This window comes from Pelodiscus sinensis, chromosome 22, assembly GCF_049634645.1.
Source record: "Pelodiscus sinensis isolate JC-2024 chromosome 22, ASM4963464v1, whole genome shotgun sequence".
Lineage (NCBI taxonomy): Eukaryota > Metazoa > Chordata > Testudines > Trionychidae > Pelodiscus > Pelodiscus sinensis.
In genome coordinates, this window is record NC_134732.1 from 12,487,167 (window position 1) to 12,503,848 (window position 16,682).

Genomic DNA, 16,682 nt, shown 5'->3' on the forward strand with positions numbered 1-16,682 from the left:
AAATGCAGAACTGGTGGCTATTGCCTCATGGCACCCCAAGGTGAGAAGTTGGAGCCCTGCAGAGAAGAGCTCCTGGCATGCCCCTCCTGGCTTGCTGAATCCTGCCCCGCGGGGCCAAGCTGTCTTGTCTGTTTTCACATTGTGCATGCCTGTGGAGAGGGGTGGGTTTCCTTATCACGGTGGGGGGGGGGGGGGGGGGGAAGCCACTCCTAGCAGGGATGGGCCGGCACTTTGTTTGGTTGAACCCATGGCATGTGTTATGAAAACACACACTGAGGATTTTAGTTCCATTGAGTTTGTGCCCTCCGGCAATGAAGGAACTCGAGAGGCATATGTCCCACGACTACTCCTGTGGAGTCAGGGGGTGGTGGTGGGGTCCAGGGAGGAGCCTGCTTTCTGAATTGTCTTTATAAAAGCTTCCTCTGCCAACTCAGAGGCCTCTGAGCCTGCTTTCCCCACCCCTTCCCAGCTACGGAGCTTAAATAATTGATACACTGATAAATAATAGATCTTGTATTTGCGCCTTCCCTTCTCTCTGCCTCTGTGTGCGTGTGTGTGTGAGTGTGTGTGTGTGTGCTACCGGTTGCATTAGGGTTAGAGAAATTTGGGCTGGCTGTGTGAAGTATTTCCAGTCTAGCTGTACTCTGTGTTTATGTTTCCAGCCCGATTGTGCTGCTTTAGGGATAGAGCAATTCTGTGTGTGTGTGTGTTTTATCAGCTCACTGTGCTCTGTGTGTGTTTGTGTTTCCAGCCCAGCTGTGTTGAATTAGAGTTAGAGCAATTCTGACTCTGTGTGTGTGTGTTTCCAAACTGACTGTGCTGCATTAGGGTTAGAGCAATTCTGATTCTGTCTGTGTGTGTGTGTGTGTGTGTGTGTGAGCGCGCGTTTTCAGATTGACTATGCTTCGTTAGGGTTAGAGCAAATCTGGCTGTGTGTGTGTATTTTCAGCCCGGGTGTGCAACATTCGGTTTAGAACAGTGCTGGCTGTGTGTGTTTGTGTGTTTGTTTCCATTAGGTTTAGAGCAGTGTGTGTGTGTGTGTGTGTGTGTGTGTGTGTGTGTGTGTGTGTGTGTGTGTTTCCAGGCTGACTGTGCTACATTAGGGTTAAAGCACATTCTGAACTCTGTGTGTGTGTGTGCTGCATTAGGTTTAGAGCAATTCTGGCTGTGTGTGTGTGTTTTTTTGTTTACATTAGGGTTAGAGCACAGTGTGTATGTGTGCAGCTTTTGGTTTAGAGCTGCGCTGGCTGTGTGTGTGTGTGCTCCAATTATGTTAGAGCACAGTATGTGTGTGTTTAGAGCAGTTCTGGTGAGTTCTGAGTATGTGTTTTTAGAACAGTTCTGGTGGACTCTGTGTGTGTGTGTGTGTTTAGGGCAGTTCAGTGGGCTGTGTGTGTGTGTGTGTGTGTGTGTGTGTAGAGCAGTTCTGGTAGGCTCTGTGTGTGTATACAGCCATTCTTGTGGGCTGTGTGTGTGTAGAGCAGTTCTGGCGGGCTGTCAGTGCGTGTAGAGCAGTTCTGGCAGACTGAGTGTGTGTAGAGAAGTTCTGGAGGGTTCTGTGTGTTTGTGTGTGTGTGTGTAGAGCAATTCTGGCAGGTTGTGTGTGTGTAGAGCACTTCTGGCGGACTGTGTATGTTTGTAGAGCAGTTCTGGTGGGTTATGTGTTTGTGTGTGTAGAGCAGTTGTGGTGGGCTCTGAGTGTATGTGTAGAGCAGTTCTAGCGGGTTTTGTGTGTGTATGTGTATAGAGCAATTCTGACAAGCTCTGTGTATGTGTCTCTGTGTGTGTGTAGAGCAGTTCTGGCGGGCTGTGTGTGCGTGTAGAGCAGTTTTGGCAGTCTGTGTGTGTGTGCAGAGCAGTTCCAACGGGCTGTGTGTGCATGTAGAGCAGTTATGGCAGGCTGTGAATGTGTGTAGAACATTTCTGGCAGGTCGTATATAAGTGTGTGTGTGTGTGTGTGTGTGTGTGTGTGTGTGTGTGTGTGTGTGTAGAGCAATACTCCTGGGCTGTGTATGTAGAGCAGTTCTGGCAGTCTGTGAGTGTGTAGAGCAGTTGTGGTGGGCTCTCTGTGTGTGTAGAACAATTCTGGCAGGTTGTGTGTGTGAAGAGCACTTCTGGCAGTGTGTGGGTGTGGGTGTGTGTAGAGCACTTCTGGCGGGCTCTGTGTGTGTGTGTACAACAGTTCTAGCAGGCTGTGTGTGTAGAGCAGTTCTGACGGGCTCTGTGTGTGTGTGTGTGTGCGCGTGTGTAAAGCAGTTCTGGCAGGCTGTGTGTTTCTTTGTGTGTGTAGAACTGTTGTGGTGGGCTCTGAGTGTATGTGTAGATCAGTTCTAGTGGGCTTTGTGTGTGTGTGTGTGTAGAGCAATTTTGACAAGCTCTGTGTGTGTGCGCGCGCACACACGCGTGTAGAGCACGTCTGGCGGGCTGTGTTTGTGTGTGTAGAGCACGTCTGGTGGGCTGTGTTTGTGTGCGTAGAGCAGTTCTAGTGGGCTGTGTGTGTAGAACAGTTCTGATGTGTGTGTGTTTCGTGTGTTGAGCTGTTGTGGTGGGCTCTGTGTGTGTGTGTGTGTGTGCACATGTGTGAAGAGCAGTTGTGGTAGGTTGTGTGTGTGTGTAGAGCACTTCCGGCAGGCTGTGTGTTTGTGTGTGTGTGTGTGTGTGTGTGCAGAGTAGCTCTGGTGGGCTGTGTGTTTCTTTGTGTGTGTAGAGCTGTTGTGGTGTGCTCTGTGTGTGTGTTCAGAGCAATTTTAGCAGGCTTTGTGTGTGCATGTGTGTGTGTGTAGAGCAGTTCTGGCGGGCTGTGTGTATGTGTCTGTAGAGCAGTTGTGGTTGGCTGTGTGTGTGTGTGTGTGCAGAGCAGTTCTGGCAGCATGTGTGTGTGTGTGTCTAGGGCAGTTGTGGCAGGCTCTGTGTGTGTGCATATAGAGCAGTTCTGTCGGGTTTTGTGTTTGTAGAGCAGTTCTGGCAGACTGTGTGTGTGTGTGTGTGTGTGTGTGTGTGTATAGAACAGTTCTGTTGGGTTGTGTGTTTGTAGAGGTGTTTTGGCAGACTGTGTGTGTAGAGCAGTTCTGGCGGGTTTTGTGTGTGTGTGTGTAGGGCAGTTGTGGCAGGCTCTGTGTGTGCATGTAGAGCAGTTCTGTCGGCTTTTGTGTTTGTAGAGCAGTTCTGGCAGACTGTGAGTGTGTGTGCATAGAGCAGTTCTGGTGGGCTCTCTCTCTGTGTAGATCAGTTCTGGTGGGTTGTGTGTGTGTGTGTAGAGCAGTTCTGGTGGGTTGTGTGCATGTGTGTAGAGCAGTTGTGGCATGTGTGGAGCCTTTTTGGTGTGTATTTGTGTCCGTAGAGCAGTTCTGGCGGGCTGTGTGTGTGTGTGTGTGTAGAGCAGTTGTGGTGTGTGTGTGTAGAGCAGTTGTGTGGGTTGTGTGTGTGTGTAGGGCAGTTCTGGTGGGCTGTGTGTGTGTGTACAGCAGTTGTGGTGTGCGTGTGTGTGCGAGGAGCAGTTGTGGCGGGCTGTGTGTGTGTGTGTGTGTAGAGCAGTTCTGGTGGGCTCTGTGTGTGTGTGTATGTGTGTGTACAGCAGTTGTGCAGGTTGTGTGTGTGTAGAGCAGTTCTGGCGGGCTGTGTGTGTGTGTGTGTGTGTGTAGAGCAGTTGTGGTGTGTGTGTGTAGAGCAGTTGTGTGGGTTGTGTGTGTGTGTAGAGCAGTTCTGGCGGGCTGTGTGTGTGTGTGTGTGGAGCAGTTGTGGTGTGTGTGTGTAGAGCAGTTCTGGTGGGCTCTGTGTGTGTGTGTGTGTGTAGAGCAGTTGTGTGGGTTGTGTGTGTGTAGAGCAGTTCTGGTGGGCTCTGTGTGTGTGTGTGTAGAGCAGTTGTGTGGGTTGTGTGTGTAGAGCAGTTCTGGTGGGCTCTGTGTGTGTGTGTGTGTGTGTGTAGAGCAGTTATGGTGTGTATGTGTAGAGCAGTTGTGTGGGTTGTGTGAGTATAGAGCAGTTCTGGTGGGCTCTGTGTGTGTGTGTGTGTGTGTAGAGCAGTTGTGGTGTGTGTGTGTAGAGCAGTTGTGTGGGTTGTGTGTGTGTAGAGCAGTTCTGGCGGGCTGTGTGTGTGTGTGTGGAGCAGTTGTGGTGTGTGTGTGTAGAGCAGTTCTGGTGGGCTCTGTGTGTGTGTGTGTGTGTAGAGCAGTTGTGTGGGTTGTGTGTGTGTAGAGCAGTTCTGGTGGGCTCTGTGTGTGTGTGTGTAGAGCAGTTGTGTGGGTTGTGTGTGTAGAGCAGTTCTGGTGGGCTCTGTGTGTGTGTGTGTGTGTGTGTAGAGCAGTTGTGGTGTGTATGTGTAGAGCAGTTGTGTGGGTTGTGTGAGTATAGAGCAGTTCTGGTGGGCTCTGTGTGTGTGTGTGTGTGTAGAGCAGTTGTGGTGTGTGTGTGTAGAGCAGTTGTGTGGGTTGTGTGTGTGTAGAGCAGTTCTGGCGGGCTGTGTGTGTGTGTGTGGAGCAGTTGTGGTGTGTGTGTGTAGAGCAGTTCTGGTGGGCTCTGTGTGTGTGTGTGTATGTGTGTGTGTGTAGAGCAGTTGTGGTGTGTGTGTGTAGAGCAGTTGTGTGGGTTGTGTGTGTAGAGCAGTTCTGGTGGGCTCTGTGTGTGTGTGTGTGTGTGTAGAGCAGTTGTGGTGTGTGTGTGTAGAGCAGTTGTGTGGGTTGTGTGAGTGTAGAGCAGTTCTGGTGGGCTCTGTGTGTGTGTGTGTGTGTGTGTGTGTGTGTGTAGAGCAGTTGTGGTGTGTGTGTGTAGAGCAATTGTGTGGGTTGTGTGTGTGTAGAGCAGTTCTGGTGGGCTGTGTGTGTGTGTGTGTGTGTGTGTGTGTGTGTGTGTGTGTGTGTGTGTAGAGCAGTTGTGGTGTGTGTGTGTAGAGCAGTTGTGTGGGTTGTGTGAGTGTAGAGCAGTTCTGGTGGGCTCTGTGTGTGTGTGTGTGTGTGTAGAGCAGTTGTGGTGTGTGTGTGTAGAGCAGTTGTGTGGGTTGTGTGTGTGTGTAGGGCAGTTCTGGTGGGCTCTGTGTGTGTGTGTGTGTGTGTGTGTGTGTGTGTGTGTACAGCAGTTGTGGTGCGCGTGTGTGTGCGAGGAGCAGTTGTGGCGGGCGTGGGGGTCTGGGGGGCGCAGCGCTGCCGCGGCAGCGAGGGAACATTCCGGGGAGATAAAGGGCCGGTTTGATGTGCGCTCATATGGCGGGGCTGTTTTGCCTCACATGCCTTTCTCTCTTTCGCTCTTGCTTTATTTTTTTCCTGGAGTGAAGCCTGGCGCCAGCAGTCTGGAACCAGCCTGACAAGCTTTTGAGTTATGGGAGGGGGAGGGGGAGGAGAGGAGGCGGGCGGAGGGGAAGGGGGAGAGAGGCAGCTGGGATATGGATTATTACAGCAGAACAAGAAGACACACAAGGGGCCCGGGGGATGGGGGGGTTCAGAGGCTTGGGGGGATGGAACCAGCTTCTAGCAAATGTTTCAAAGGGCATTTTGGTACTGGGGGGAGGAGGGGGATGGAGTCATTCCCGGTATCGAGCGACACTCGCCACGTCCGGAACAAGAACTGTTTTTTAAAGCTCCAATTCAAGAGCTTGAAGAGGTGCAGGGTTTTTAAGCGGAGCTTGAAGGGCCTCCTGGCCAGGGCTCAGCCTCTGTGCCCCCATCAGGAGATTCCTGTCTGCTGAGCGCTGCCACTCCAGGCCCTCTCCTGCTCCGCTTTCAGGCTGCCCTTTCCCCTTCCAGAGTGGGAACCAACAGACCTTGGCTCCCCTTTATCCTTCATGGCCCCCCTCTGGCCTCCAGCTCCGCTGGGCACTTTGATCACTGGCTGCTGAGAGGGAGAGCACATGGGTGGTTGTGCTCTGGAGCTCCGTTGGCAAGAACGTCTGAGTCCCAAGTGTGCAGAGGGGGGCACTGACCAGCCTTGCTAGATGTGGCCTATTGGGGCTGTTGTTAGAGCCATCTGATACCACTGAGTTGCCAGGGGAAGGTGAGGGACTTACACTAGGAAATCGCTCCGGCAAAGGTTGGCTTTGTCAAGGTGCCGGCTGCTGGATGCCAATAGCCAAGATGGACGGGCGCATGGCCTGACGGTGTGTCCCTCGCGGTTGCATGTGTCTCCACACAAAACCAGACCAGTGGCCTGGGCAGATGCTTGGGATGATGTTTTAGAGGCACCATCATGGCCAGGGCTGCACATGTGTCAGAACATGTAGCTACCATCTGGAGTCCATCCATGAAAGCTGCCTTATGTGGGCTGGTTCAGTATTTTCCATGGCCCATGAGAATACATAGATAGTGTCCCTGGGGCCTTACAAGTCCTCATCAATGAGACCCATACCTTTTCACTATTTCTCCAGAACTAGAATATCTCTGTAGCATACTCCCTTTCCCTCTACCTCCCTGTTTCACTCTCTTGTGCATGCCCATGCACTCTCTCGCACATGTGTGTTCTCACTCACACACGTATGCTCTCAAATTGCTCCCATAGGAGACCTTCACTTCACTCCTCTGTGTCCCAGTGTCCCCAGGAAGACAGTGGTGCATATGCTGCTAGTAAAACGATGTCCTCAGAGTCTAGAGAGCAAAGATTGGACACTGGAGAGGGGAAGGCCAGAGTGGTCCAACTATTTATAACACTTTGATTTTTTTCCCCTTAAAGCCTATTTAACTCCAATGCCTGATTAGTATTTTGGAGAAAGCTCATCTTTGTGAAACATTCAACACCTCTGTCCCTTTAGTGAAGGTGTGCAAACTGACAATGTATATCTACACAGAACTTCCAGAAGACCTCCAGCAAGCCAGAGAAGGCAAGTTTTTACATCCCTTTACATTTCTAAGGTAAAAAATAAAAAAGACAAGATCAATTTTTTTTAAAACAACAAAACCCTAAGACTATTTAGGTTTTATTCATCTGTCCCAGAGAGCCAGAAAGACACAAGCCCAATTTTTTAAACCTCATTTGTAGGTTATCTGTAAACTGCAGATCTCAGCAGAAATGTTCCCAAAGCTTCTTTCCTCTCTGTTTCCATAACGCAAAATGATGCCCTCCCATGTTTGCTATGTTTCAGGAATGCAGGTCCTAGTGTATTACAGAAAACTTAGTGTTTCAACTAGTCCAGTATCTTATCTTTGGTAGTGGCCAATGCTGGGTGATTTAGAAAACGCAAACGTATAATACCTAGGTGTGTTAGTAGCTGTGCTCTAGAGAGACCTAAGGTAGATACTGTACTACATCTAACTGGTATAGGGTATGGGGAAATTTCTACCAAACCCTAGTGCAGGTGTAGTCAAACTACAACCAGCCCATATGCTGTTTTAATCCGTCCCTCTGAGGAGCAAGATCTGCGTCTTGCCCTGCTTCGCATGGCTTCTGGAAACAGCAGCATGTACCCACTTTGGCTCCTATGCGTAAGGACAGCCAGAGGGCTCTGCATGGTCCCTGCCCCAAGTGCTGGCTCTGCAGCTCCCATTGGCTGGAAACCACAGCCAATGGGAGCAACAGAGATGGTACCTGTAGAGGGAGGGACAGTACACAGAACCTCTTGGCTGCACCTCCCATAGGACCTGTCTAGAAGGGAGACATGCCACTGCTCCTCAGAGCTGCTTGAGGAGGTAAATGCAGGGTGAAGCCTGCACCCCTGAATCCCCCAGTGCCCTAACCCTCTGCCCCCATCCAGAGCCCCTTCCCGTTCTCCAAATTTCTCTGTCCCAGGCTAGAGCTCCCCCCTGTACTCCACACTCCTCATCCCCAGCTCCACCCCCAGAGCCCACAGCCCCAGCAGAGCCCTCACCCCCTCCTAACCCCAACCCGAAGTTCACAAACAATCATGACACACCATACAATTTCCATACCCTGATGTGGCCTTTGGGCCAAAAAGTTTGCCTGTCCCTGCCCTAACTGGTGATCTGCTTACTCCTTGAACCATGAGGATGGGTGTTAGACAAGGGTGGGGAACCTTTTGGGATCGGGGACCACTGATCCTCAGAAAAATCAGTCAGGGGCTGCACACAAGTGAGAAGGGAAGAAAAACACCCACCCTTATTGATGTGAGGAGAACGACATTCCCCTCACACACCAGAGCCTAGGAGGGCCCAGACTAGTAGATTTTGTGTGCTCCAGCCCCATGGACTCCTCAGTGCTGGGTGGAGGTTACTGAGCCTTGAAGGGCAGATCCAGGCAAGCCAAGGGCTGCATCTGGCCCCAAGGCCTTAGGTGTTAGATATTGTCCTTTTACCTTAGAAGGTGTAACTGGGTATCAGACTAATTCACATGGATTTTTAAAGCATTTTGAAAAATACTGCAGCGCTGAGTTCCACCACTTAATAGCACATGATGTTAAAATAACCATTGGTTTGCCTTACTCTATTTTAAATTGGTTGCTGTTTAAATTCTTTTGCTATTTGACTAAAAGAAATATAAATAACACTATCCTCAAGCATATCAGTGATGGACAAGCTGTAAAAACATAGCTCATTAGACCATATCAATAGGCCCCGGAAAGCGAATAAGCATATACTTTTAATAACAGTACCTACCATTTGTCTCAAAGCAGCGGCTTTTCATCCCTATCTTGTAGCAGAAGAAGAATAGAGGGTCTGTCTACACTGCTATCAAATACATGTGGCTGGTCATGTCAGCTGGTTTGGGCTGGGGTGGGGGAGCTTGAGCTGGAGGGCTATAAATGTGGAGGCTGTCGCCTGAGCGCTGATGTCCACATTGCAATTTTATAGCTCCATGAGACTGAGTCAGCTGCCATGGGCAAGTGACGGGTGGGGTTTTTTTTTGTTTGTTTTTTGTTTTTGTTTTTTTGCAGCATAAGAACAGCCCCACAAAGGCTTGCCCAAGGTGACACAAAGAGTCAGTCACAGAGCCAGGAGGGGAGCCCGGTGGCAGAGCCCAGTCTGGTGCCCAGCTACGTCAGGCTCAAATGAGCGAGCAGGAGAGAATCGCACAGCACAATCCTCTGGAGGCAGTGGGCGAAAATCAAATGTCATCTTTGGGCTGCTGGGGCAAAAGAGAGGCATCTTGGGGAGGACGCTCTCCCTGTAGCCAGCCTCACCTTTCATATTCTAATGCTTTCCCTTTGCCTGATTTGTGAGCTCTCCCAGGCTCCTGCTGGGAATTCTCTCTAACAGAGGCACATGCTGCTGGCCCTCCCTGGGTAAATTACACAGAGATCTAATGAAGGAGGAGAAATCAGTTACTCTGTGACTGAGACTCCCCGGGGACCTTAATTCAAATATTTGTGGAGCTTAGCAAGCGGGGCATTGGGGAGCCTTGGAGTTGTGTCTCCTGGCAGGTCTCTTGCAGGTGTGGGGCGGGAGGGGGGAGAAAAGGAGACGTAGCAGTGGTGAGCACACACCGGGCAGAGTTCTCCCGGAGCTAGCCCAGATGGCCCTGCATGTGGCCAGCACGGAATGGTTCCTGTATCAGTCCAATCTCACGCCAAGCGTGCTCCTGCCAGTGTGCTGGATGTCATGATAGTAGGAAGGGAAGATTGGTACCTTCAGGGTACTTTGGTGCAGTGTCCTGCAGGGCACAGAGTGAGCTGGTGCTGTTAACCCTCATTGCATAGGATTGGAAGGCCCATGGCTTCAGTAGGGGCTTGGCTTTTTTCTTGCCCTGTATGTCATGCAGTCATCTACCCCCCAGAGCAACACTGCCACTCTGATTCATTAGCATCATGTACCTACCTACCACTGGTGAAGACAGCTATGCCAGGTGCTGGCCCAAGCTCTCAGCAGTGGGTAGAGAAGTTTACGGGCCTGCTGCAGTGTGCTGCCCCCTCTTTGGCTGGGAGTCTAACCAGTTGCATCCAGAGGGGAGAGAGAAGCAGCAGAGGCTGAGGGTGGCATTAATGTACAGTCTGTGTCTTGTTTCCTCCTTGCTCCTTTCTTACAGCTGGAAAGGAGCCCAGCTGGTTCAGGGGTAGGATTTCCAAATATATGAGGGGTTCCCTGCCACCATTCTCCTTCCACAAGGATTCCCCTCAACTGCCCAGGGCCTCAGCTAATGACATGCAGCACCAGGGACACTGATAGGAAGTGGCAGAGTGAGATGGGTTGCCTGGAGCATCGGCCTCTGGCCCCCGAGAGTTCAGGGCCCTTGACCTTTGGGACCACAGAGCACTGGTCTCCAAGGAGACCCCACCCTTGGTGAGGAAGCAGCTTCTCACACTACAGATTTAAGCAAACTGCTGGGTGCCAGCCCCTCCTGCCCGAGAACAGGCTCCAGGAGCAGTGTGGTGCTCAGCAAGCTTGACACCAAGGGCCCCATGGCATGTCAGAGCCTCCCACCCCATGTGGGAGCTTGGAACCTCCGTGGAGCCAGGCCCCATTATGCTGTCATGCACCCTACTGGTTAGCTGGCACCATCAACCCAACGGCTTTCTGAGTGGCCTATTGATTGTTTAACCTTCTCTGCCTAACTGGTCCCTGTTTGGAAGAGAGCTTGGTGCAGGAGACCCTTGGGCCCGGATACAGAGGGTCAGGAGACGTAAGGAACAGAGAAAGCAGAGGAGAGTGGGTGTTAACAGGGAGCAATCTGGGTTTACATGCCCTGAGACACCGGTTGGTCCCTGTCACCAGTCAGAGTCACTGCCCATTGACTTTGTGCTCATTTGCGGTAGGGTTCCACATTGTTATTTGAGTCCGGGACAACATAACAGTTACAGAGAGTTGCAGCACAGGATGTGAACAACACCCTCGCACACTCATGCAACACAGACACATTTCACGCTCATTTCTCACTATCATGGGATGCTAACTCTTGCACACTTGCTCCCATTGTACCCTAAACATGGACACACAGTCATAAACAACATAAACACGTATGTGAATCACATTTGCATGCCTGCACACTTGTAGAAATATACAACAAACCAGATCCATAGATACAATCATACACACACACAATGTGCACAGTCCTCATACCTGCAAACACAGACACCTACAGATCATGCATATCACTCATGCAAACATACATGACTACATACATAGACACTGAGTGCATGCAGCTAAATATGCACACACAGACTTGCACAGAATCTTCAGCACACCAACTGTTTGGAAAGAAAGAGAGGGAAAAAAACCCTCAGATTCAGCCCAGAGAGATGGAGGGGAGGGGGGCGAGAGGAGAGAATGACAGACTGCAATCCCCCTTGAGTGCCTGTCCTCATGAATATTAATAAGGTGGTAATTAAAATGCAGGGACACAGCAGGATGGATGCAGGCACTGCCTTCGGAGCGCTGGGAACGGGGGGAGTGCATCTTTCCAGGCAGGTTTTGATTCCGTTCTCTGATGAAAAGAAGAAAACGGAGCCTTCAACTTTAATCAGTTCAGAGTTTTTTTGACACGACATATCTTTAATTGCTGATATTTCTGCTCTCCCGAAACCTGGCTGTACCATCTCCAGTCTAACTGGAGATAACGATGCACAACACAGCGCCATGGCTTCGTGCCGTTTTTCTTTCTCGAACTTGTTTGTGAGTTTCCTGGTGTTTTGCCTCTTGGCCACGGGTTGAAGGGCAGGGTCCCACTGTTGCTTGACCCTACCTTCAGAGAACTAGGAGATGGAAAGTGCCTTTGAGTCTCTCTTGACAGCACCTCCCCCCAACCCCAATGTTAAGGAAACTTGGCTTTTTCTGAGTGCTGAAATGACACCCTCCCCATCTGTCTTGCCCACTAGCTGCGGAGATCAGAGGGGCCTAAATATGGACCTACGCCTTCATGTCATGAGTTAGGCATTCTCAGCTCATTCCTTTTTGTTGGCTCATGTGCACTGGAGAATGCAATGACGGCGGGGAGGTGAACAGACACAGAAAAGGAATCAACCATTCCCTCCCAGTACCAAGGGGTGAAGTGATTTTTTGGTGGAACAGTGGACATAGGGCAGAAAGGGACTGAGTAACTATGGAGAAGGAATCCTATTTCATGGCATAGAGAGTGATTCCTCCACGGCAGGGATGGGGGAAGCACTCTAGAGAGAACCCAGGACTAGAGGAATAAAGAGAATTAAATCATCCCGACCCACTGGGCTTTCTAGATCATGTTTGGGTCGCCTAGAGGCAAGGATGCTCAGGATTCTTTGAACAAGGAGAACTATCTGTTATTCTCTCCCTTTGCAAGATGGTGACCAATTTAGATCAGAGGGAGGGCCTGTTAATGGAGAAGCTTAATCAAGGCCAAGACTTGATGGAAGTTTAAATTCCCCCCCTCCACCCCTTCACCCAAGAGGTTGAGAGCTGGGGTTCCATTGTAGAGCTGTGACGAGGGCCGTAAGAAGACTGAACGCCCCAGGAGAGAGTACAGATGTGGTCATCTCACCTCAAAAAAAGATACCTTGGTGCTGGAAAAAGTCCAGAGAAGGGCAAAAAAATGATTAGAGGTTTGGAACTGCTGGCAGATGAGGAGAGATTAATCAGACTGGTACTTTTCAGCTTGGAAAAAAGACGACTCAGAGGGCCTATGATAGAGGTCTGTACAATCATGTGGAGAAAGTGAATAAAGAAGAGTTATTTACTCCTACCCATAACAAAAACATTAAGGGTCACCAAATGAAATGACTAGGTAGCAGGTTTAAAACAAATGAAAGGAAGAATTTCTTCACACAGTGCACCTGTGGAACTCCTTGCCAGGGGGTGTTGTGAAGGCCAAAACTATAACAGGGTTCAAAAAAGAGCCAGATAAATTCCTGTAGGATAGACCCATCAATGGTTTTTAGCCAGGATGGGCAGGGATAGTGTCTTTGGCCTCTGTTTACCAGAACCTGGGAATGGGTGATGGGAGGGAATCACTTGATTGCTACTTGTTCTGTTCATTCTCTCTAGGGCACCTGGCCTTCGTCATTGTCAGAAGATAGAATACTGGGTCAGATGGGCCTTTGGTCTGACCCAGTTTGGCTGTTCCTATGTACGATTCTGGACAAGGGAAGGAGAATAAAAGTTCTTCGTCTTGTACCTTTAAGAAGTTTCATCCAAAAAACACTTGGGTCCAGAATCCAAAGTGGCCCAAGTGACCGTTGTCCTTTGTAGTCGGCACCTGAGCTGACAGACTACTGAGTCCCTGGCACTTCCTGTGACGCTTCCGAGAAGTCCCCATGTAAGTGTCTATTGCCGGCTCCTGGGAAGCTCTGGACTTCAAGCTTGCAGTGAAGAAAGATGCCCTGTGTTCTGTTCATTCCCAGGGAATGGCAATATTCTTGAGCGACGCCCCATTTGTCAGTATATGGACATACAGCCCTGGGGCTTTCTCTCCTCCTGACTTGTGCCTCTGTCTTCCTGCGCTGAGCAAAGTGGTCTCCCTGGTGGCAACAAGAAGCAGAACGCCGCTGTCTCCAGTTGGAGCTCCCATCACTTGCTTTGCTCATGGGAAGAACAAATATTTGAATGTCAAGTAAGTTTGGAGACCTGAAGGCCCCTGCCACCAATCCTCTTGAAAGGGGTGGAGTGCCGCAGGGAGAAAAGGCTGATGTTGGAGAGGAGGAAGGAAAGTCGGGCTCCCAGCCCCACCTCTCCACCACTCCTCCGTTTTTACAAGGAGGTTACCATTGTATTCAAAAACCCAAGAGCAGGAGGTCTTGGTTCTGCTCCTGGTTCTGCCCCAGACTCAGTGTGTGGACAAGGGCAATTTGCTTTATCTTCTTATCTCTTCAGTTTTCCCCATGAGAAACCAATGATATACTCGAGATACAACAATGATCTTTTCATCTTCTGGACAGATGGCTTCAACTCCTCATAGATTTCTACCACAACTTCAACAACCATCATCTGCCCATTAAACTCTCTCTGGAACACTGCCATGCTAGCATCAGCTTCTTGGACACCAGTCACCTTCCGCAGTGGAACCCGACAGACAGTTGTATACAAGAACCCCATTGATCATCGCTCCTCCGTTCATAGATCTAGTACCCACCACAAACATGCCAAGAAATCAGTTATCCATAGCCAGGAACTGATACCACACAATGGCCAAATATTCTCTTATAGCAAGAAGGCTAACAGCATATTAGGGTGCATTAGGAGGAGCATTGCCAGCAGATCTAGAGTAGTGATTATTCCCCTTTGTTTGGCACTGATGAAGCCACATCTGGAGTATTGCATCCAATTCTGGAGCCCCTGTTGCAGAAAGGATGTGGACTCATTGGAGAAAGTCCAGCGGAGGGCAACAAAAATGATTAGGGGGCTGGAATACATGACTTACAAGGAGAGGCTGAGGGATTTGGGCTTATTTAGTCTGCAGAACAGAAGAGTGAGAGGGGATTTGATAGCAGCCTTCAACTATCTGAAGGAGGGCTCCAAAGAGAATTGAGAGAGGCTGTTCTCAGTATGGGTATGTCTACAGTACCACCCTAGTTTGAACTAGGGTGGTTAATGTAGGCAACCAGAGTTGCAAATGAAGCCCGGGATTTGAATTTCCCGGGCTTCATTTGCATGTTGCCGGGCGCCGCCATTTTTAAATGTCCGCTAGTTCGGACTCCGTACCCGCGGCTACACGCGGCACGAACTAGGTAGTTCAGATTAGGCTTCCTATTCCAAACTATCTGTACACCTTGTTCCTCGTGGAATAGGAAGCCTAATCTGAACTACCTAGTTCGTGCCGCGTGTAGCCGCGGATACGGAGTCCGAACTAGCGGACATTTAAAAATGGCGGCGCCCGGCAACATGCAAATGAAGCCCGGGAAATTCAAATCCCAGGCTTCATTTGAAACTCCGATTGCCTACATTAACCACCCTAGTTCAAACTAGGGTGGTAGTGTAGACATACCCTATCAGAGGGGTAGCCGTGTTAGTCTGAATCTGCAAAAGCGACGAGGAGTCCTGTAGCACCTTAGGGTATGTCTACACTGCTTGCAGGAGGAATAACGGTAGTTTGATTTGGGAGCTTTAATTCGAACTACCTAGTCCGTGCCACGTGTAGCCGTGGACAGGTATTTCGAACTACGGGCATTTAAAAATGGCGCCCGCCTGGGAAGATGCAAATGAAGCCCGGGATATTTAAACTGTTAAATCCCGGGCTTCATTTGCAAGTTCGAATGCCTACATTAGCCACCCTAGTTTGAACTAGGGTGGCAGTGTAGACAAACCCTGAGGGCAGTGTAGACAAACCCTAAGTTAGTTCGAATTAGTTAATTCGAACTAAGCTAATTCGAACTAACGCGTCTAGAACTAAAAACTAGTTCGAATTAGCGTTTTGCTAATTCGAACTAGCATGTCCACATTAAGTGGACCCTGAACAGGGCTTAAGGATGGCCGGAAGCAGTGCCGGCAGCGCATCAGAGGAGGACTTAGAGCGTGGAGCTGCTGTCTCAGGCTAGCCGAGGGCTGTGCTTAAAGGGACCCGACCCCCGCCCCGGACAGACAGTTCTCAGGGGTGCCCCGCTTGAAAACCAGTCCTGGCTTGGAGTGCCCTGAGTACCCACACTGGGCACATCACACCACTCGGCCATCAGCCCGGCTGCACTTGAAGCAACGTAGCTGAAGTTGCGTAGCTTATTTCGGATTTAGCCCTGCTGTGTCGACGTGCCCTGAATTCAGTCTCCGGGTCTCACTCATCACTATACTGATGGGTGGCAGGGTGTGAAGTTTCTCCTGGACAAGTTGAGGTAGGGTGACCAGGTGTCCTGACTGCATAGGGACAGTGCCGATATTCAGAACATTGTCTTACACAGGCGCCTCTTCCCCCCATCCTGATGGTTCACCCTTTCTATCTAGGCACCCTAGGTCGAGCAGCCAGCTTTGGATTCTCCTGGGTTTAGTAAGAGGGAAGAAACAAGGTGGAGGAGGAGGAGTTGTACCCAGTGATGAGCAGTGCCTAGATGCATTTGGGCTGCATTCTGGGGCTAGCTCACTGAGCAGCCACACTTGCTGGGCTGAGGTAATAGCTGTGGCTTGGGTTCATTCCCAGGTTGCCCTGATGGTGCACTGCAAGGGTCAGCCGGTAGCCATGACTGATCCTGCATAGGTGTGTGAAGTAGAGGTGTGGCAGGTTTTATGTGGGGCCGCCCTGTGTCCTGCTCCCCAGGTGATGGCTCCATGCATAAAAGCTGGGAATGCTGCACCAGGCCCTTAACCACACTCCCAACGTCCCATCTCACTGGGGTCTTGAGTCCCAGCCACTGGCTCCATGCCTGGAGTCCTACATCCCACCCATACTCCCACTCTCTAGCCCAGCCTGCTCCCAGCCCCATGCTCTGGGACCTCCACCTCCCTCCCTGACCAGTGCCCCCTGCCTGCGACCATGTGCCTGCCTCTCCATTGCCAGAGCTCTACTCTCAGGGTCTCTGACGTGGGGTTCCGACTGCTAGGGGGCTCCGCTCCTGGGCCAAAGCCCACTCCCAGCTGTGGCCTCTGTCCTTTACCCCTGCTCAGGCCCTTCCTTCCCAGAGATAGAGCCCTGCTCCCAACCTTAGGGGGGCACACAGGGAGCATTCAGCACATCCACTGTTAAAACTCTTCCAGCACCACTGACATCCTGTCCAGATGTGTCTCCGCCGGGGCAGTAAGTCCTGCCTGTGCTAACCAAAACGTGCCTTTTAGCCGTATTGAACAACCCCTATTGCTGCTACTGATACTGAAGAATCCAGCTCCTTCTCCCTAGCTGGCTTATCACTGCAGTGCTGACAGGAGCAAAAAGGCAACATTGGTTTGGTCGTTGGAGGGATTGGTTGAGTGGCGGTCCATGAAGGC